At 47.1% G+C, this 23,211-nt stretch overlaps 1 long non-coding RNA gene and 1 pseudogene across 2 annotated transcripts in view; both read right to left on the minus strand.

The window, feature by feature from the left end:
- LOC134980680 (uncharacterized) overlaps positions 1-23,211 on the minus strand; it is a 66,852-nt gene that overhangs the window by 19,373 nt on the left and 24,268 nt on the right. The window lies entirely within an intron of this gene.
- LOC134981476 (5S ribosomal RNA) lies at positions 11,752-11,870 on the minus strand (annotated as a pseudogene).

Raw genomic sequence — 23,211 nt, forward strand, 5'->3', positions numbered from 1 at the left:
TGTTCTCCATATTTTAATAGGCACAACTAAAAGGCACCTCAGGTAAACAATGGAGATGGATGGATTGGATACTAGTATACAATTATGGACGGGCTGCCGAGTGCCGACACAGAGGTAGCCACAGCCGTGAACTACCGCACTGTACTGTGTCTGCTGCTAATATATAGACTGGTTGATAAAGAGATAGTATACTCGTAACTAGTATGTATGTATAAAGAAAGAAAAAAAAACCACGGTTAGGTGGTATATACAATTATGGACGGGCTGCCGAGTGCCGACACAGAGGTAGCCACAGCCGTGAACTACCGCACTGTACTGTGTCTGCTGCTAATATATAGACTGGTTGATAAAGAGATAGTATACTCGTAACTAGTATGTATGTATAAAGAAAGAAAAAAAAACCACGGTTAGGTGGTATATACAATTATGGACGGGCTGCCGAGTGCCGACACAGAGGTAGCCACAGCCGTGAACTACCGCACTGTACTGTGTCTGCTGCTAATATATAGACTGGTTGATAAAGAGATAGTATACTCGTAACTAGTATGTATGTATAAAGAAAGAAAAAAAAACCACGGTTAGGTGGTATATACAATTATGGACGGGCTGCCGAGTGCCGACACAGAGGTAGCCACAGCCGTGAACTACCGCACTGTACTGTGTCTGCTGCTAATATATAGACTGGTTGATAAAGAGATAGTATACTCGTAACTAGTATGTATGTATAAAGAAAGAAAAAAAAACCACGGTTAGGTGGTATATACAATTATGGACGGGCTGCCGAGTGCCGACACAGAGGTAGCCACAGCCGTGAACTACCGCACTGTACTGTGTCTGCTGCTAATATATAGACTGGTTGATAAAGAGATAGTATACTCGTAACTAGTATGTATGTATAAAGAAAGAAAAAAAAACCACGGTTAGGTGGTATATACAATTATGGACGGGCTGCCGAGTGCCGACACAGAGGTAGCCACAGCCGTGAACTACCGCACTGTACTGTGTCTGCTGCTAATATATAGACTGGTTGATAAAGAGATAGTATACTCGTAACTAGTATGTATGTATAAAGAAAGAAAAAAAAACCACGGTTAGGTGGTATATACAATTATGGACGGGCTGCCGAGTGCCGACACAGAGGTAGCCACAGCCGTGAACTACCGCACTGTACTGTGTCTGCTGCTAATATATAGACTGGTTGATAAAGAGATAGTATACTCGTAACTAGTATGTATGTATAAAGAAAGAAAAAAAAACCACGGTTAGGTGGTATATACAATTATGGACGGGCTGCCGAGTGCCGACACAGAGGTAGCCACAGCCGTGAACTACCGCACTGTACTGTGTCTGCTGCTAATATATAGACTGGTTGATAAAGAGATAGTATACTCGTAACTAGTATGTATGTATAAAGAAAGAAAAAAAAACCACGGTTAGGTGGTATATACAATTATGGACGGGCTGCCGAGTGCCGACACAGAGGTAGCCACAGCCGTGAACTACCGCACTGTACTGTGTCTGCTGCTAATATATAGACTGGTTGATAAAGAGATAGTATACTCGTAACTAGTATGTATGTATAAAGAAAGAAAAAAAAACCACGGTTAGGTGGTATATACAATTATGGACGGGCTGCCGAGTGCCGACACAGAGGTAGCCACAGCCGTGAACTACCGCACTGTACTGTGTCTGCTGCTAATATATAGACTGGTTGATAAAGAGATAGTATACTCGTAACTAGTATGTATGTATAAAGAAAGAAAAAAAAACCACGGTTAGGTGGTATATACAATTATGGACGGGCTGCCGAGTGCCGACACAGAGGTAGCCACAGCCGTGAACTACCGCACTGTACTGTGTCTGCTGCTAATATAGACTGGTTGATAAAGAGATAGTATACTCGTAACTAGTATGTATGTATAAAGAAAGAAAAAAAAACCACGGTTAGGTGGTATATACAATTATGGACGGGCTGCCGAGTGCCGACACAGAGGTAGCCACAGCCGTGAACTACCGCACTGTACTGTGTCTGCTGCTAATATAGACTGGTTGATAAAGAGATAGTATACTACTAATATTATATATACTGGTGGTCAGGTCACTGGTCACTAGTCACACTGGCAGTGGCACTCCTGCAGCAAAAGTGTGCACTGTTTAATTTTAATATAATATTATGTACTCCTGGCTCCTGCTATAACCTATAACTGGCACTGCAGTAGTGCTCCCCAGTCTCCCCCACAATTATAAGCTGTGTGAGCTGAGCAGTCAGACAGATATATAATATATATAGATGATGCAGCACACTGGCCTGAGCCTGAGCAGTGCACACAGATATGGTATGTGACTGACTGAGTCACTGTGTGTATCGCTTTTTTCAGGCAGAGAACGGATATATTAAATAAACTGCACTGTGTGTCTGGTGGTCACTCACTATATAATATATTATGTACTCCTGGCTCCTGCTATAACCTATAACTGGCACTGCAGTAGTGCTCCCCAGTCTCCCCCACAATTATAAGCTGTGTGAGCTGAGCAGTCAGACAGATATATATAATATTATATATAGATATTATGATAATAGATGATGCAGCACACTGGCCTGAGCCTGAGCAGTGCACACAGATATGGTATGTGACTGAGTCACTGTGTGCTGTGTATCGCTTTTTTCAGGCAGAGAACGGATTATAAATAAAACTGGTGGTCACTATCAGCAAAACTCTGCACTGTACTGAGTACTCCTAATGCTCCCCAAAATTAGTAAATCAAGTGTCTCTCTAATCTATTCTAAACGGAGAGGACGCCAGCCACGTCCTCTCCCTATCAATCTCAATGCACGTGTGAAAATGGCGGCGACGCGCGGCTCCTTATATAGAATCCGAGTCTCGCGATAGAATCCGAGCCTCGCGAGAATCCGACAGCGTCATGATGACGTTCGGGCGCGCTCGGGTTAACCGAGCAAGGCGGGAAGATCCGAGTCGCTCGGACCCGTGAAAAAAAACATGAAGTTCTGGCGGGTTCGGATTCAGAGAAACCGAACCCGCTCATCTCTAGTCTCAATATGCCCTGAGGTGCGAGACGCCTGGTGTGAGTTGGCCATGCAGAGCGCTGCTGCGTAATTACTTTTTCTTTCAATTTGCATATTTTCACACTTCAGACGCACAAAACACCACTCAGTCTGCACCAGAGACACCTGGCTGTGACTTTAACTGCACAGGAATTAGTTTTAAATATGTACAAAGTTGCAGCTGAAGCAAAACGGAACTTGGAGTGAGAAAGAATTGCGGCCGATGCATAGTAGCAATTCGTATACAGACTCAGACTCATTAGTACACAGATGTACAAGTGTCGCATATTAAATGCATCAGTGCAGTATTGTGAAATGGCTTTGTCACAATGCAACTAAAACGCATATCTGAGCCAAGTAGTTGCGCTAGAGATGGGTTATTTGGCGTGACTGCGCCAATAGTGTTTGAGGACACATCTATCAGTGTACATGAAAGTACCTCCACAAATTTTACCTGCCCAAAATATTGTAGTCCATCATTCTGTCTGTCCCATTCCTTTGCTGACAGGTGACATGGTTAATGCTGTATAAAAGATGATAGTTAACCTCTGGTGTGGGGAATGAGAGGAGCACTTGTGCAGCGGAGTCTATGACTTTACATCTGCGGTGTTTCTCAAACTCAGCCCTTCAAAGCATGTTCCCAAGGTATCCTCAGGAATAATTAGTACCACCTGTAGCTCTAGTGCCGGATTACCAAATAGGCAGAGTAGGCACTGGCCTATGGGCTCCATGCCAGTGGTAAATTTCCCATTAGGCATGAGGCACGTGCCTAGGGGCGGCACTTGTTTGGGGGCGGCACTTGGATGCTTGTGTTGGTACTGTCGGTCCCAAATATACCAGTAGCTGCAAAATATTTCCACTGTACTGTACCCTATGCAACCTTGATTGGAGTGTAAATGGGTAGTACATGCACATACTGTCCCTGTAAGCTGACATACTTAGTAAATATGTATACATACAGTAATTAATGAAAAAAACACTGACATTTTTTTATTTTTATTCTATTAAACTGGTTATCATCAAATGAGAGCTTATAACCAATCATTGAAAATAATAAAATTAGGGAAAGGGGGCGTAGGGCAGCTGTTGCTGGTGTGCCTAGGGGCGCCCTCACCCCTAAATCTACCCTAGCCATGCGCCTTTTAGGAGTCCGCCACAACGATTTAAAATAATGTTGATTTGATCTTGAAAGAACATTACAATAAAGCTTTCTTTGTTTCCGAAAGATAGAAAAAAATAATCAACTCAAATAAATAAAAACTTTACAGTAAAGACTGTTGAGAAAATACTGCATCAATGTAATGTACCCATTAACAACTTGAAGTACATAAACCATAGATATCAGATTCACATTAGTTTAAGGACTTTCACGGTATCGTCTATCTTTACATGGGGGTGTCAGCCTTTAAGAGCTTTAACATGGCCGCTGCCCACACAGGATGTTTACAGTGTCTTCTATCTTCACCTGGGGACTGCATCCTTTCAGTTCTTTTGCATGGGCAATATTAGCCAGCACGAGGTGAGGGAGGCAGTCTAATGGCAGAGAAGGAGCGATGAAGAACTCTTGAAGCTAAAAGACGCCATGGAAGTCCTGGATGGGTGTCGGCCATGCAAAAGAGCTTAAAGGGTGCAGCCCCCCAGGTAAAGATTGGAGAAGACGCCATGGGTGTCCAGGGGGGTGGCATCCATGCAAAAAAGCTGAAAGGCCACCCCCCCAGGTGAAGAATGAAGAAGACGCTGTGGAAGTCCTGGGTGTGCAGCTGCCATTTAAAAGAGCATAAAGGCCGTCGCCCCCAAGGTGGAGAATGCACTCGCCCACTTTTTTTTGAGGGGGGGGGGGTTATCTTGCCCGAGTTACTCCTAAGCCTCTAGTTACTCCTCTGACTGCTCTACAAGATAGCAGAACTGATAGGACAGATTGATGAATTCAGAGCAGGTCTGCTGACAGCTCTGTCTGGTCCTATTACTCAGAGGGGGCCAACCCGGGGAGGTGTGACCAGGTTCCCTTCTTACAAGCAGATTGAAAAGATATGATGTACACGCCCGTTTTGCCACAAAGGGGGTGCCAGTGGCTCAGGCAGGTCAGAGGGGCAGATTCACGAGGTCCCCTTTCCCTCCCCCGCACATCAGATAGGAAGAAAATGTGATAGAGGTGCGGTGCTTGCTGCCTTACAGGTGTAGACTTACTTCTTACCTGGCATTGCACCCTCTCACCTTCAGTCTGTGAGATGAACCAGTGGTCCTGGTACCCCAAGTGGACCCAGACACGATGAGCTAGGAGGAAGGAGATGTGAGTACGTCCTTCCTGAACATAGACCGATACGCCCACCGAACCGAAACATGTTTCCCAAATAGGGACTTAGGGTTTAAGTGATGGTCATTACCGGCACTTTTGGCCTCAGACCCTGAATATTCACCTATTGGAGCTCGCATACCAGGTGAAGATTCAACCCTGCATCGGTGTGCAAGGTCCACTTTCCGCCCAGAAGAAAGGTAGACAGGTAGGGACTTACATACATAGTGTCTAACAAACAGAGATGGTTCTCACCATTATCAATATTGTACCTTGACTGCTTCTCCAGTTACAGGTCCCTGTAAGCAGACAAAAACCACACCACCATGCAGGGCCTAACTACCTTAGTGTGCCACACAACTACACTGACTATAACAGTATCGCACTCAACTGATCAATCTAACAAAACAGTTCTAACAAACATTGCCCTGCACGGAAAAGACGAACACAGTACAGTACTAGTATGAAATATGGTTCTGTCCCTTTAAATCCAGGCCTACAGCTGTTCCATTCTCCTACTTATCCAGAGAGGGCTAGCCTCCTATCCCTGACTGCTACTGATGGCTTAAGTGGGGGCCTGCTAGCCCTCCACTTGAGGAAAACCAGTAACTATTAAGTGTGTGAATCTGGACCATTCCTTCACAAGGGGAAACTCACCTAAATTATTGGGGAGTGGGCGCTACACTCCCCATACACTTCTTAATTGGGCCTACTGCCCAGATCATTACCTGGGCTCAGGCTATTGCTTACCTAAATAAGACTTAGTAATCTGGCCTTTAATATCCAGATCACCTTATTTAAATATGAAACTCAGGCCTATGGGTCTGCTTACTTTGGGCCAACAGGGTTGACCTAAGCCTAATGCCCAGAGTCACTTTATTGACTGGTTGCACAGGCACACTGTCTGCCCAACATGGACAGACTGGGGTGACCTGGACTTAATGCCCAGACCACCCCTATATAAGGGCACTTAAACAGGGCCTAGTGTCCCCTTCTCCTCTCACATTAGTCCACAGACCTAGTACCAACATACTGCACACCGGGCCCAGAGGCCCACCTAATATGCCACTGGCCTAGTGCCTGATTGCCCCCATGGGCCTAGTGCCCGATCCCTGATGGTCTGGGGAGGGGGGCAGTGGTAACAGGTGGCCTCACAGAAGGCCTACCTGTACATTGGCAGAGGCTACAGGGGGAGCTTCATTAGCTCATTTGCATTCCAACCCTGGTAGCCTCTCCGGTCCTTCGCTTCTTTCTACTGCCAATTGCCATCCTGACCAGCGGCACCGCCACCTCTTCTCTGCATACAGCCGGCACTTCCTGTCTTCTCTCTTGAGCCGGTGTCTTCTGGCTTGTTCCACAGCCACCGGAGTTCCTCCTGCGATGCCCGCCGTCTTCCTCCTCCGCCACCCGACGACTGGCTCTTATGTGACATCAAACATCGGGGACAGGCTGATGCGGTGAGCTCTGATTGGCCCACCATGGCTGCTTTCCATTGGCTGCCTCTCTGCGAGCTGTGACTGGCTCAAGGAAAGCACCAAATTCAAAAGCCAGAGGCCGTCACTTTTGATTGGTTGGTGTATTGGTGTCAAGTTCAAAGTGCTGCACCTCCCGTTGCTGTAAGTCCAGTGCTGGAAGCTAATACATGGTCCCTGTATTGGACACCCACCACTGCTGCAAACTGGCAGGCGCTGGGGACAGACACACTTTCCCAGCGCTGTCTGCTGCTGCGTCCTACACACAGGGGGCACAGATCCCCCGCACGCTGCTATTCCGGTGCTGGAAACAGACATGTTGTCCCAACACCGGTATCTGATGTGCCGGATGTAGGACACATCTCCACAAAAAGACTGTGCTGGCTGGGGAGAGAGGCTACTGTCTCTTCTCTCTCCATGCCTGAAGTGCCAGTGCAGAATGGGTGGGGGGCAGTGCCAACAAAAGGCCCATGCCTGGGTAAGCAGTAATCGCTCCCCCCCCCCTACACACATTGGTGGCACTGATTCAGAGCATACAGTTGTTGCCTACCCTCCCTTATTCTGCAGGAGACTCCCTCAAATAGTGGCAATCTCCCTGACTCCCAGAACAGTCCATCAATCTCCCTGATTGCACCTTATCCCCATTATGCAGCTATTATATTCTTGGGGGAAAAAAGAAATAAGAGATACATAGATTCAACTGGGATCATCAGTGCCATTTACCTGCATTGGTTATAAGGCACAATGATCCCTATGGCTACATGCATTTTAAATAAGATTTCTCATAGCCACTTAGAGTATATGGAACCTCTTGTAAAACACAATACACAAACAAATCCTACAAAACATCAGTGTATTTTCTTCAACAAGTAGATCTTACTAATGTTGGGGCTCATTTACATTTGGATGTAAGTAATTTTCACGACGCGCCTCTCAGATGTAGCAGTACGCGCCCGCACTGATAGGTGTTACTTTCACAATCTTCCTGAAATGCTTTTTCAAAAGTAGGCAAGTATGCTTCAGAGGTGTATGATCAGTGATCTTCGTTTTTCCATTGAGGGTGACATAAAGTAAGTACAGTAGTAATCACATTTACTGACACCAGCCAACTTCAGAGTAAACAGTATGCTTTCTGCTGGAGCGATAGCTGTTTTTGTACTTTCTAATAACTCATGTGACTACTGACTCAGCAGGTTCCTGACCTTCTCTACTTGTTTGTTGACTACTAATTCCCGATTTGTCCTGTTTTACACTACCCAGTTTGCTCCTATGCTGTTTCTCAGAATCTTGGCCTGTTTCCATCTTTGTCATTGTTTCCTGGTTTTTGCAGCTCAATCTCTGTAGTGTGACCCTCACATTTAATAACACAGTGCATCCAGGGCCGGTTCTTGGGCGCTGTGCGCCCCGGGCGACAATAGGGGGCGTGGCTACGTACAGGGAGCGTGGTCATTTACGCCCCCTGTACAGACTGAAATGTGCGGTGCGCGATAACGTCATCGCGCACCGCACAGCAAAGGTCCTCTCCACGAAGGGAAACTAGACGCGTTGCGTCTAGTTCCCTTCGTGGAGAGGACCTTTGCTGTGCGGTGCGCGATGACGTCATCGCGCACCGCACAGTAAAGGACCTCTCCACGAAGGGAAACTAGATGCGTACGCGTCTAGTTTCTCTTCACAGCGGCAGCGGGGGGCAATGGGCAGCGGGGGGCACAGCAGCAGCGGATCTTGCCCTGGTGCGGCGCCCTCCAGATGGCGCCCTGCGCCCTCAGGAAGGCGGCGCCCCGGGCAAAAGTCCTGCTTGCCCGTGGCAAGATCCGCTACCGAGTGCATCAATTTAATTGCATCATATGAACTTCTAGTTATTAATCTTGTCCATTAAATAGGAAATGCCACTTTGATATGTGTAATGAAGGATTGAAGATAACAATAATCAGCTTATCATGCAGGGGCGTCACTACCCCTTATGACACCTGGTGCGGCTGCCGCAGAAGGGGTTTGACCTCATATGAGGAGTGTGGCTTAGTGGGGGTGTTGCCTTGCGGGCCGAACCGCCATTTTAGGCACCCCAGGGGTTCGGGAGATACGTCTGTTCCTGGGGGGTGCTGTAGCTGCAGTGCCGGCTCCTACACAGTGACAGGAGAGGGGTGCCGTCCGTAATGTTCCAGTGCAACACCCGGCTACTGTCACTGAGCAGGGCTGGCATTTTTATGTCACCTAGGTGCGGCCTACACTCCCTGCACCATCCTTGTGACGCCACTGAATCCATGTCAGGGTTAGGCACTAGGAGGATTTTTAGCCATAGCCACCACCCCTCCAAGTGTTAGTACTAGCCACCCCCCTCACTGATTAGCCCTACCTGCCACCCCCCAGGGGTTAGGGTTAGGGTAGAGGGCAAGAGAGGGGTAAAATACTTACCCCTATCCAGTGTCAGGATCCTCACTGTAGGGTTGCCGCAGTCGGTCATGTCCTACCATAGGTATTTTATACTAAACCACATGTAAACATTGCAAATAAACCAATGTCATATGGACATACAGCATACAGACAACATATATGTGGTGTTAACTTGTTACTTGTGGTTTCTTACCACTCAGCCTGTTATCTTGTTACCAGAGCGCTTTACAAAGACCAGACAGTCATGGGTATATGAAGTAAGCGGCAGCTTTCTAGCTTGTCAGTGATTCTGGCTACAGCATTTAAAAGGCTACTAATATTACTGCTTAGTACAGGCATGTCCAAACTGCGGCCCTCCAGCTATTGTGAAACTACATATCCCAGCATGCCCTGACCCAGTTTTGCTGTCAGAGAATGCTAGAGTTGTGTCAGGGCATGCTGGGATGTGTAGTTTCTCAACAGCTGGAGGGCCGCAGTTTGGACATGCCTGGGCCTTAGTACATACATATCTGAGACCCTAAACCCCCCGTGAGCAAGTTGACATCTGTGCCTCTGACATACTATTGATGTAAAGTGTATGAAACAGCAAAGCATCTTCTGTCTGCCTACACGCCATGTGTAGAAATAAACCCACATAATGGATTGCTAGCGTCCTTATTGATGGAAATGATTGGCTTATTTTAGTGGATGGTAAAAGAAAGACTAGAGAAATGCTCTTATATACACCTTAGCAGATAGCATATCCAACAAACTAGTGACCAGTAGAGATGTGCGGCGGACACTTTTCGTGTTTTATGTTTTAGATTTGGCTCTGGATCCCGTTCATGTTTTGGATCTGGATTGGTTTTGCCAAAACCAGCCTTTTGGGTTCTGGATCTGGATGATTTTTTTTTAAAAACCCATAAAAACAGCTGAAATCACAGAATTTGGGGGTAATTTTGATCCTACTGTATTATTTACATCAATAGTATTCAATTCCACTCATTTCCAGTCTATTCTGAACACCTCACACCTCACAATATTGTTTTTAGGCCAAAAGGTTGCACCAAGGTCGCTGGATGACTAAGCTAAGTGACACAAGTGGATGGCACAAACACCTGGCCCATCTAGGAGAGGCACTGCAGTTGTAGACAAGATGGCAGTTTAAAAACTAGGCCCCAAAGAGCAGATAATGCAAAGAAAAAAAGAGGTGCAACGGGGTCGCTGGATGACTAAGCTTAGCGACACAAGTGGGCGGCACAAACACCTGGCCCATCTAGGAGTGGCTATTTTGTGGGGTTTTGCAGAGATGCAAAAAGACTATTTGGTCTCTCTGAGGCACACTTTTTACAAAATAATGTGGTAAATGTATAGGATGAATTACAAGGTAAATATATTGAAGGTAAGTAAAGATTTTTTCGTGTAAACTTAACTTTAATTAAAGATATGCAGACGAAAATAATGATACCTAAATGAGAAAAAAATTGGTTAAAAAGTGTATTAAATAAACTGTCTATGTCAGACATGTATGAAAGGATGTTTTTCAGAGCGAAATTATCGTTTTCCTGTTCTCTGGTACAGAATCATGAATCCTTAGTAGATATTAAATGGATCAGTTGATTAAAATATTAAATTTTTAATATAAAAAAGCTGCATAAAACTAAACATTCAATTAATGTATGTATACATCAAATTAATTAATTCATACAACATTGGCTCTGAGATTTTGATGATTACTTTGCTGATAGGAACCTAAACCTACACCATTCGAGATTGATCCAGATAAGGACTTTTTTCCATCTTTTCCAAATTGGATGCAAGAAATAGGAAACAGCCCTCTCCTGTGCTTATATATCCAGCAATCTATGGAAACACCTTGAACTCTCTACACAGATGAACAACTACCATCTTCTGTGGAACTGTGTATGAGGTAATATCAGGTCATTACCAGCTGACTGTGCAATTGCTATACAAGGAGGAGGGAATCCTTATGCATATAAAGTCCGGGATCATAAGCTAATGGTTTGGTTCCTATCAGCAAAGTAATCATCAAAATCTCAGAGCCAATGTTGTATGAATTAATTAATTTGATGTATACATACATTAATTGAATGTTTAGTTTTATGCAGCTTTTTTATATTAAAAATTTAATATTTTAATCAACTGATCCAAGTATTTATTGAATTGGTAGTACAACTCATAGCGCTGGTAATCTTTTTTATTGTGTATATATTTTTGGGGCCTGACAAACCCCTTCCAGCTGCTGTGGTGAATAATTGGGTATTTTCTATTTCTTACATAGATATTAAATGGAACAGAAATCAGGCTTTGTGACTCCAAGAGCCCATAGGATACCTTAGTGAGTATTAATTCAATGATACCAATCTACTAAAAGAGAATGCTGAGTATAAAGAACCAGTCACTTCTGCTTTTGCCCATCTGTTTCCATCGAATGGGCAATGAGAGAGTGTGTGTGCCAAATTTATCTGGTTTTGAAAGAAGAAAAGTACACTTCTGCTTTCCTGTGTAAGTATATAGATAGCTCGTCCCTCACTTTACAGTACCTGGTATTCCCAGAGGGTCTCCCCTTCTGATACTGACCCGGCCCAACACTGCTTGGCTTCCAAGATCAGATGAGATTGGGCAGGTCCAGTGTGGTATGACTGTAGCAGAAGTTATGTGGGACGGGTTAATGTTCACGTGGATTTACCCAAATTGGATGAGAGAGTGTATTGAAAATTAAAAGAAAAAAGGGGGATAGCTGAGGATTACAGGTGGTCTGTGATTGATAAAATAGATTAGTATTACACTTCTGCTGTCCAAAAGGGAGCCTCTGTTGCCATTATGAGCATTGCAGAGGAACAACCTTAGATACTGGTTGAGAAAGTGTAAGAAAAAAGAAGTAACATAGGGGGTAATTCCAAGTTGATCGCAGCAGGATTTTTGATAGCAGTTGGGTAAAACCATGGGGGTCATTCGCTCTGTATTTTTTTTCGCATCGCAGTGATTTTCCGCTTAGTGCGCATGCGCAATGTCCGCAGTGCGACTGCGCCAAGTAAATTTGCTATGCAGTTAGGAATTTTACTCACGGCTTTTTCATCGTTCTGGTGATCGTAGTGTGATTGACAGGAAGTGGGTGTTACTGGGCGGAAACTGGCCGTTTTATGGGTGTGTGCGGAAAAACGCTACAGTTTCTGGGAAAAACGCGGGAGTGGCTGGAGAAACGGAGGAGTGTCTGGGCGAACGCTGGGTGTGTTTGTGACGTTAAACCAGGAACGACAAGCACTGAACTGATCGCAGATGGCGAGTAAGTCTGGAGCTACTCAGAAACTGCTAAGAGAGGTGTAATCGCAATATTGCGAATACGTCGTTCGCAATTTTAAGAAGCTAAGATTCACTCCCAGTAGGCGGCGGCTTAGCATGAGTAAATCTGCTAAAAGCAGCTTGCGAGCGAACAACTCGGAATGAGGGCCCATGTGCACTGCAGGAGTGGCAGATATAACATGTGCAGAAAGAGTTAGATTTGGGTGGGTTATTTTGTTTCTGTGCAGGGTAAATACTGGCTGCTTTATTTTACACTGCAAATTAGATTGCAGATTGAACACACCCCACCCAAATCTAACTCTCTCTGCACATGTTAAATCTTCCTCCCCTGCAGTGCACATGGTTTTGCCCAATTGCTATCAAAAATCCTGCTGCGATCAACTTGGAATTACCCCCCATAGGTTCTTCACAATCTCAAACATTAAAGACACCGAATAAACCAGTTGTCTGTTTATCCAGTTTTATAAGCAATAATGTAGAATAGACCAATTGTCTATTTCTCCAATATATATGAAGTAATGTGCTGTTTCTTCAAAGTCAAAGAAAAGTTATCCAATCACAAATTCTACTTAAGAGCAGAAAGGGAGAAAGAATAAGGTTCACGAACACTAACCAAATTGTTTGAATGAAACTCACTAAGAGGGGATTGTATCCCAAAGGTTACTATATAATGTGTCTATTATTATAGAATAACATTTGTAACAATCCAGTGTCTAAATGTAACACGGTGACCTATAACGCTGGAAACATCAAAGTATCTCTTGCTATATCAAAATTTAAGTCACAGAATCAATTGCATAGAACATGCACTGTCAAACAGTGATGGATCTTGCCACGGGCAAGCAGGACTTTTGCCCGGGGCGCCGCCTTCCGGAGGGCGCTGGCGCCATCCGGAGGGCGCCGCACCGTGGCAAGATCCGCCACTGCTGCCCGCTGTGTCCCTGTCCGCCTCCGCTGCCATCCCCGTCCCTGTCCCCGTCCGCCTCCTGAAGGGAACTAGACGCTATGCGTCTAGTTTCCCTTCCTGGAGAGTAACTTTGCTGAGCGGTGCGCGATGACGTCATCGCGCACCGCACAGCAAAGGTCCTCTCTACGAAGGGAACTAGACTCATAGCGTCTAGTTTCCCTTCGTGGAGAGGACCTTTTGCTGTGCGGTGCGCGATGACGTCATCGCGCACCGCTCAGCATTCAAGCGGCGCTTTTAATGTACAGGGGGCGTAATTGACCACGCCCCCTGTATTAGGCCACGCCCATTTCCTGCCCGGGGCGCAGAGCGCCCTTGAACCGGCCCTGCTGTCAAAGCATATAAAGTGTTAACTACAGCACAATGGTTTCAAAGAAAGATTTTAGCAGTATCAATTCTCAATTTTTGCCCAGCATCAAAAAGATATTGGCCCTCATTTTGAGTTGTTCGCTCGCTAGCTGCTTTTAGCAGCATTGCACACGCTAGGCCACCGCTCTCTGGGAGTGTATCTTAGCTTAGCAGAATTGCGAAAAAAAGATTAGCAGAATTGCTACTATATAATTCTTTGCAGTTTCTGAGTAGCTCCAGACCTACTCACAGATTGCGATCACCTCAGTCCGTTTAGTTCCTGGTTTGACGTCACAAACACGCCCTGCGTTCGGCCAGCCACTCCCCGTTTCTGCAGACACTCCCGCGTTTTTCCCTGACACGCCTGCGTTTTTTAACCAACGCCGTGAAAACGCTGAGTTGCCGCCCAGAAACGCCCCTTTCCTGTCAATCATTTACCGAACAGCAGTGCGACTGAAAAGCGTAGTACGTACACCAGCAAATCATCTAAGTTTTGTGTTAAATAACTTCGTGCATGCGCGCTGCGTATCATGTGCATGCACAGTTAGCAACAAATCGCAGCATAGCGAAAATCGGCAACGAGCGAACAACTCGGAATGACCACCATAGTGCAGTAGTTTATATAGTCTGAGACATTAACCAATATCAGAGACTTTGAATACATATAAAGTGTTTAACTGCATCACAATTGCTTCAAAGAAAGATGTCAGCAGTATAGATTTTCAACTTTAACCCAGCGTCAAACAGTATAGCACCATGGTTTATGTAGTCTGAAACATTGACCAATATCAGAAAATTCAGATGCATGTAGTAAATCAGAATCTTATCAGAAATAATTGGATATCAGCTGCGGCACATTGATATATAGGGTCTGAAAATAAAATGACCTGCATCAGAAATTGAATTGGCAATTGTCTACATACTATGATATGGTCATGTAGCTTGCAAAACACACAAATATGGTGTACAGGTCTCGAAATGTCAGCAGTGTTGCTGTATGTAAGTCTCAGAACCTGATTGCTAACAGTGCAGGACTCTAAGTCAGGTTCTAGTCCCACAGATTAATACGTACCCTGGCGTGTTGTGTGTCCCAGTGACTTAATCAGCATGTATATCTTGTGCTGGATCCCTCCTGTATGAAGATGTAAAAGAGGGCTGGCGGGTCCACATTGCCGCTATATGCACATGTGCTTGTGTTAGATCCCTCCTGTGTGAGAATGTGAGGGAGGGCCGGCGTGTCCATGTTACCGCTGTGTGCAGGCAGTGAGAGCCAGAGAGGAAGTCCTGGTGGGGGATCCGCTGTGGGTCTCTTGGGAGCTGTGTTCCAGTGCACCACCCCTCGCTGGGAAGAGGAATCAGCCTGCCGGAGCCCCGTCTCGGAGAGACCGGAAGCGGAGCCCTGGCCCGGATGTGACGTGTGTTTCGCTCGGGGAGCTTGTTCACCTGATCGTCTGCTTAATCTTACTACCATCTAGGAGTGGAACTGCAGTGGCAGACAGGGTGGCAGTTTTAAAAACTAGGCCCCAAAGAGCACATAATGCAAAGAATAAAAAGAGGTACAAGATGGAATTGTCTTGGGCCCTCCCACCCACCCATAGTTGTTTAAACAGGACATGCACAGTTTAATAAACCCATCATTTCAGCGACAGGTTGTCCCCCTGGAAAAGCTTGCCAAGTTCTCCGAATCATAGCTAGCTACAAACATACCATCTCCTTCTTTGATGACTTTTCACATTATGAAAAGAGGCAAGAGGAAGAGGACAGTGTCAAGAAGGTGATTAAATTTGAGAAGCATACGCAATCAGGAACAACACACAGGCTTTCACCTCCATTCCTATATTGGTGTGGAACAGAAAGGACTTCAACCAAGCAAATATATCATTATTAATTACCACATTACTGGACAAACTGAAAAACTAGGGGCCAAAGCCTCTAAAATTGTACCCCCTTCTCCATGTTCAGGGATTAAGATAATCTCGGATTTAATGCCGGGATACAAATAAACTGATGTATACACAGGATCAAGATTGGATATTTTCCTCTCAATGGAGTCTGGACGCTCATTCTAAAGGCTCCCCTCTAAAGGAATATATCAGATAGAGCACCAGGTTCTCTGAGGTGATGCCCAAAAATGGTCTAGGCAGCATAATGGTGAAGTAGTGTTTGTAAAGCACAAGAAATTGGACTAAGCCTCCATCAAAGACTATACATGTTGAGATATCAAAAGAGTCAGGATCTGCTTCATTCCCATCTGACTGACTGGAGTGCATTGCTAGGACCAGGTCACTACTGACCTGACTCGAGGCTGTGGCCTTCGGGACCCTCTTTGGGGCAGTGGCCTTCGGGACCCCCTCTGGGGCAGTGGCCTTTGGGACCCCCTCTGGGGCAGTGGCCTTTGGGACCCCCTCTGGGACCGGACCGTCGGGCTCCTCTCTGGGACCGGACCTTCGGGCTCCCTCTCTGGGACCGGACTGTTGGGCTCCCTCTCTGGGACTGGACCATCGGGCTCCCTCTCTAAGTCGATAATTATCGAGACTTCTCCCGGGATTATGACCTCCGGGACTTTTGCTGAAGCTATGACCTTCAGAACCTCCACTAAAGCTATGCCTCTTGAGTCCTTTCCTGGGGAAGCGACCTCTAGACTCTTCTCTGGGGCTGTGCCTCTCGAGACCCCACCTGGGGACATAGCTTCAAAGATCCCTTCTGGGGTTGTACTTCTTGAGTTCCCTTCTGGAGCTATGGCTCAGATACCCTTTCTGGGGTTGCGCCTTTAAAGTCCCTACCTGGGGTAAAAGCTTCTAAGACCCCTTCTATGATTGACACCTGAGCTATTATATTCGATGCCCCTCTTTGACCCTGAGCATCAGGTACTGCTTCTAGGCCCTGAGCATCGGGCACCGCTCCTAGACCCTGAGCATTGGGCACTGCTCCTAGGCTCTGAGCATCGGGCACCACTCCTAGGCCCTGAGCATCAGGCACTGCTCCTAGGCCCTGAGCATCAGGCACCGCTCCTAGGCCCTGAGCATCGGGCACCACTCCTAGGCCCTGAGCATCGGGCACCACTCCTAGGTCCTGAGCATCGGGCACCACTACTAGGTCCTGAGCATCGGGCACTGCTCCTGGACCCTGAGCATTGGGCACCACTCCAGGACCCTGAGCATCGGGCACCACTCCAGGACCCTGAGCATCAGGCACCACTCCAGGACCCTGAGCATCTGGCACCACTCCAGGACCCTGGGCATCGGGCACCGCTTCAGGACACTGAGATTCCACTACCGGGGTTTGCAACTCTTATTCAACAGGAAAGTCAAGAGAGGAGAGAAACATTCTCCTTTGGTTCCTGAATCTATAATGGGGCTCCCAAGCCCAAGGACCCAATTATAGGACAGAGTGCTTTTTAGTGTGGGTTTTGTGACAAGTACCTCTGCCACAGCGGAGACAGGAGTAGGTCTTAAATCCTTACTCAACTTGGCCAGAGGGTAGGACTTGTCGCCACACTTTAGCTTGCACAACTCACAGGTCTGCAGATAGTGGCCTAAACCCCCACAATATAGGCATAAATTTAAGTTTCTGCGATACAGACACTCCTCTTCTGAGAGCCTGGGCCGCAGAAAACTTTTAAACCTTTTCTCTCCAACCGAACCAGAGGAATCTCTTGTCACCATATTGTGAGCAAGAGTCTCTTTAGAGATAGATGTACTCTCAACAACTTCTGGCAAGATAAGCAAAATTTTGGTCAGAAGGTTTTGCAGTTGCTTTAAGGATTGCTGCAAAACTTCCAGCCGCTCAGGTCTCAAAGCACTGAAAGCAGAGTTCAGGGCTGAGAGAGACGCCTGCAGGGCTTGCATAGTAGGCATAGGAGGATTTCAAACTAGACAGACAAGACTGGGCTGGATTCTGAACTAGACAAGACAAGACAAGACTGGGCTGGATTCTGAACTAGACAAGACAAGACTAGGCTGGATTCTGAACTAGACAAGACAGGACTGGGCTGGATTCTGAACACTGGACTGGATACTGAACACTGGACTGGATTAAACATAGAAAAAACTACTATTTAGCTTTGTTTCTTTTTTTGTTGTATGGCTGGTGATAATGTTACGTTCACTGTACTTGGTACTCCTGAATCTGGGTGCATGAGCCCCAAGTACAGGAACATAATGCTGGAGTGGGAACGGAGTTCCGCAGCAACCCCTACAGAAACCCTGACTCCATTGTTCCACCCGCGTGGTCAGTCTACGTCTGTGAGACTATGTTTGCTTGGGCCCATGGCAGCCGTGTTTGAAGGGCGGATTATGTCTGCCCAACTCCGATGCCCCCCAGTCTTAGTTGGAGACAAGGCGTAAACTGAGATGGGGCGAGAACAAGGGGAACCACTAACTAAACAGAAACCCGAGTTAGGGGCAACTACAGAACTCAAACAAAAGTATGTGCGGCTCAGCCGCCAAGACGAACTACAACAAAGGAAATGCTGACCACACGCCAACACAATACTGTTGTGTCCCGGCGATAACAGCATATGCAGAACCCTCTGCAGAAAATCCAAAGCAAATATAACAAGAAGCTACGGCCAAGGCCGTAAGGTGCGGCAAAGCCGCTACTCACAACACCGGTGCTAATACAGGCAGGTGAACGGGAACCCCGAGGCGGCAGGCACAGGCACACAGGAATGGAAAGCTGGAAGGATTCCAGCAACAGGCCACAGGACATCAGGACTCAGGATTACAGGATCAAAGGCAGACAAAACTCAGGATCCAGGACAGGAACTCTCCAGGGCAGGAAGCAGCTCACGAGAAGCTCCAGACTCTGACAGAGCTGAGTACACAGGATTCCAGTATCAGACAGGGCCAGGACACAGATGCAATACTGGACTAGACACTAATCAGGAACATCCAGGTATAACAACAAATGTCTATCACCAGCTCAGAACTGAATAGCTAGCTAGGTAATAAGGGAACATGCCCCAATCAGGATAATGACCAGAATAGCTGCAGGTGAGAGTAACACAGACAAGAGCCAGATTGCAGTACAGAGATTCACCACATAATGATCAACTATCAGACAGGTGAGGCTAAACACATAGAAACAGGCTGTAATTACACCGACTCACCACCGGCGGCCAACAAGAGTCTTCTAAACCATTGCAATGGAAATCCTGGCATGCGAACAGAACTATAGTACAAAATACATAAATGGAAAGCAAACAGGAATGAACCACTACTTGTGGTTCATAACATGATGCCTCTGAACTGTGCCTGCTTTTGAGTTACCTCTCCTGCCTGTGGCCCCCTGGATCCACTCCTGGCTGAGCTCATATGGAAATGCAGGTAAGTGACCTTTAACGCAGTGAGACCGGGGTAGGCATGGTTCTGTGACTTTTCACAACACATCAACTGGCTCTAGGGCAAATGCGGCGCTGCAACGTCCACCACATAGACTGGGTTGCAAACAGTGCATATCATGTTACACAAGTTTCAGGTTTCCCATATGTGCCTTAGCTCCTTGTATGGCTTATGTCACACACTGTAACCTTTTTTAGTGTGCCCAAAATAGCTGCCTCATGTGGTATGCTTGTGGATGGGATGAAAATATATGGATCTGATGGTTATGTAAGGACCCTGGTATCTAGCTTAGCATGCTGCAACTTTCCCATTTTTGTCATCTCTTCTAGGGTTGTCTGTTCCACCCACCCCTCTCATAGCCTGACTCTAACTCTATCCCTAGTGCCTAACTTCCCTTATTGTAGCCTGACTCTAACCCTCTCCCTAGTGCCTAACCCTAACCTCCCCTCTTGTATCCTAATCCAAACCGTCCTCTTAGTGCCTAACCCTAACCTCCGCTCTTGTAGTCTGGCTCAACCCTACCCTTAGTGCCTAAACGTAACCTACTCTATCGTAGCCTGACTCTAACCCTCCCCCTTGAGCCTACCCCTAACTTCCCCTCTTGTAGCCTAATCCAAACCCTCCCCTTAGGTCCTTTCCCTAACCTCCCCTCTTGTAGTCTGACTCAACCCTATTACTAGTGCCTAAACATAACCTACCCTATCATAGCCTAACTCTAACCCTACCCCTAGTGCCTAACCCTAACCTCCTCTCTCGTAGCCTGACCCTAACCCTCCCCTTAGTGTCTAACCCTAACCTCCCCTCGTAGCCTAACTCTAACCCTACCCCTAGTGCCTACCCTAACCTCCTCTCTTGTAGCCTGACCCTAACCCTCCCCTTAGTGTTTAACCCTAACCTCCCCTCGTAGCCTAACTCTAACCCTACCCCTAGTGCCTAACCCTAACCTCCTCTCTCATAGCCTGACCCTAACCCTCCCCCTAGTGTCTAACCCTAACCTCCCATGCCTGATCCTAACGCTCCCCCTAGTGCCTAACCCTCTCATAGCCTGACTCTAACCCTACCCCTAGTGCCTAACCCTAACCTCCCTTCTCATAGCCTGACCCTAACCCTCCCCATAGTACCTAACCCTAACCTTCCCTCTCATAGCCTGACTCTAACCCTCCCCCTAGTGCCTAACCTTACCTCCCCTCTTGTAGCCTAACTCTAACCCTCCCCCTAGTGTCTAACCCTAACCTCCGCTCTCATAGCCTGACCCTATCCATTCCCCTAGTGCCTAACCCTAACCTCCCCTCTCATAGCCTGACCCTAACCCTTCCCCTAGTAACTAACCCTAACCTCCCATAGCCTGATCCTAACCCTCCCCCTAGTGCCTAACCCTCTCAAAGCCTGACTCTAACCCTACCTCTAGTGCCTAACCCTAACCTCCCCTCTCATAGCCTGACCCTAACCCTCCCCCTAGTACCTAACCCTAACCTCCCATCTCATAGCCTAACCCTAACCCTCCCTTTAGTGCCTAACCTTACCTCCCCTCTTGTAGCCTAACTCTAACACTCCAACTAGTGCCTAACCCTAACGTACCCTTTTGTAGCCTAATCCAAATCCTCCACCTAGTGCCTATCCCTAACCTCCCCTCTTGTAGCCTGACTATAACCATTCTTCTAGTTCCTAACCCTAACCTCCCCTCTCATAGCCTGGCTCTAACTCTATCCTTAGTGCCTAACTTCCCTTATTATAGCCTGACTCTAACCCTCCCCCTTGTGCCTAACCCTAACCTCTCCTCTTGTAGCCTTACTCAACCCTACCCTTACTGCCTAAATGTAACCTACCTTATGGTAGCCTGACTCTAACCCTCCCCGTAGTGCCTAACCCTAACCTCCCCTCTTGTAGCCTAATCCAATCCCTCCCCTTAGTGCCTAACCCTAACCTCCCCTCTTGTAGCCTAACTCTAACCCTCCAACTAGTGCCTAACCCTAACATACCCTCTTGTAGCCTAATCCAAACCCTCCACCTAGTTCCTATCACTAACCTACCCTCTTTTAGCCTGACTATAACCATTCTTCTAGTGCCTAACCCTAACCTCCCCTCTCATAGCCTGACTCTAACTCTATCCCTAGTGCCTAACTTCCCTTATTGTAGCTTGACTCTAACCCTCCCCCTAGTGCCTAACCCTAACCTCCCCTCTTGTAGCCTAATCCAAACCTTCCCCTTAGTGCCTAGCCCTAACCTCCCCTCTTGTAGTCTGACTCAACCCTATCCCTAGTGCCTAATCGTAACCCACCCTATTGAAGCCTAACTCTAACCCTACCCCTAGTGCCTAACCCTAACCTCTCCTCTCGTAGCCTGATCCTAACCCTTCCCCTAGTGCCTAACCCTAACCTCCCCTCTCGTAGCCTGACTTTAACCCTATCCCTAATGCTTAACCCTAACCTCCCCTCTCATAGCCTGAATCTAATCCTAAACCTAGTGCCTAACCCTAACCTCCCCTCTCACAGCCTGACCCTATCCATCCCCTAGTGCCTAACCCTAACCTCCCCTCTCGTAGCCTGACCCTAACCCTCCCCCTAGTGCATAACCCTAACCTCCCATAGCCTGATCCTAACCCTCCCCCTAGTGCCTAACCCTCTCATAGCCTGAATCTAACCCTACCCCTAGTGCCTAACCCTAACCTCCCCTCTCATAGCCTGACCCTATCCCTCCCCATAGTACTTAACCCTAACCTCCCCTCTCATAGCCTGACTCTAACCCTCCCCCTAGTGCCTAACCTTACCTCCCCTCTTGTAGCCTAACTCTAACCCTCCAACTAGTGCTTAACCCTAACGTACCCTCTTGTAGCCTAATTCAAACCCTCCACCTAGTGCCTATCCCTAACCTCCCCTCTTGTAGCCTGACTATAACCATTCTTCTAGTGCCTAAACCTAGCATTCCCTCTCATAGCCTGACTCTATCCTTAGTGCCTTACTTACCTTATTGTAGCCTGACACTAACCCTCCCCCTTGTGCCTAACCCTAACCTCCCCTCTTGTAGCTTTACTCAACCCTACCCTTAGTGCCTAAACATAACCTACCTTATCGTAGCCTGACTCTAACCCTCCCCCTAGTGCCTAACCCTAACTTCCCCTCTTGTAGCTTAATCCAAACCCTCCCCTTAGTGCCTAACCCTTACCTCCCCTCTTGTAGTCTGACTCTAACCCTACCCCTAGTTCCTAACCCTAACTTCCCCTCTCATAGCCTGATCTTAACCCTCCCCCTAGTGCCTAACCCTAAGCTTCTCTCTCATAGCCTGACTCTAACCCTACCCCTAGTGCCTAACCCTAACCTCCCCTCTCGTAGCCTAACTCTAACCCTACACCTAGTGCCTAACCCTAACCTCCTCTCTCGTAGCCTGACCCTAACCCTTCCCTTAGTGTCTAACCCTAACCGCCCCTCGTAGCCTAACTCTAACCCTACCCCTAGTGCCTAACCCTAACCTCCTCTCTTGTAGCCTGACCCTAACCCTCCCCGTAGTATCTAACCCTAACCTCCCCTCATAGCCTAACTCTAACCCTACCCCTAGTGCCTAACCCTAAACTTCTCTCTCATAGCCTGACTCTAACCCTACCCCTAGTGCCTAACCCTAACCTCCCCTCTTGTAGCCTGATCCTAACCCTCCCCGTAGTGCCTAACCCTAACCTCCCCTCTTGTAGCCTGACTCTAACCCTATCCCTAGTGCCTAACCTTAACCACCCCTCTTGTAGCCTGACTCTAATCATACCCTAGTGCCTAACCTCCCTTATTGTAGCCTGACCCTAACCCTCCATCTAATTCCTAACCCTAACCTTCCCTCTCGTAGCCTGACGCTAACCCTCCCCCTACAGCCTAATCCTAACCTCCCCTCTCATAGCCTGACCCTAATCCTCCCCCTAGTGCCTAACCTTACCTCCCCTCTTGTAGCCTAACTCTAACTCTCCAACTAGTGCCTAACCCTAATGTACCCTCTTATAGCCTAATCCAAACCCTCCACCTAGTGCCTAACTCTAACCTCCCCTCATATAACCT

Source organism: Pseudophryne corroboree, chromosome 12 (assembly GCF_028390025.1).
Source record: "Pseudophryne corroboree isolate aPseCor3 chromosome 12, aPseCor3.hap2, whole genome shotgun sequence".
NCBI classification, from domain to species: Eukaryota; Metazoa; Chordata; class Amphibia; order Anura; family Myobatrachidae; genus Pseudophryne; species Pseudophryne corroboree.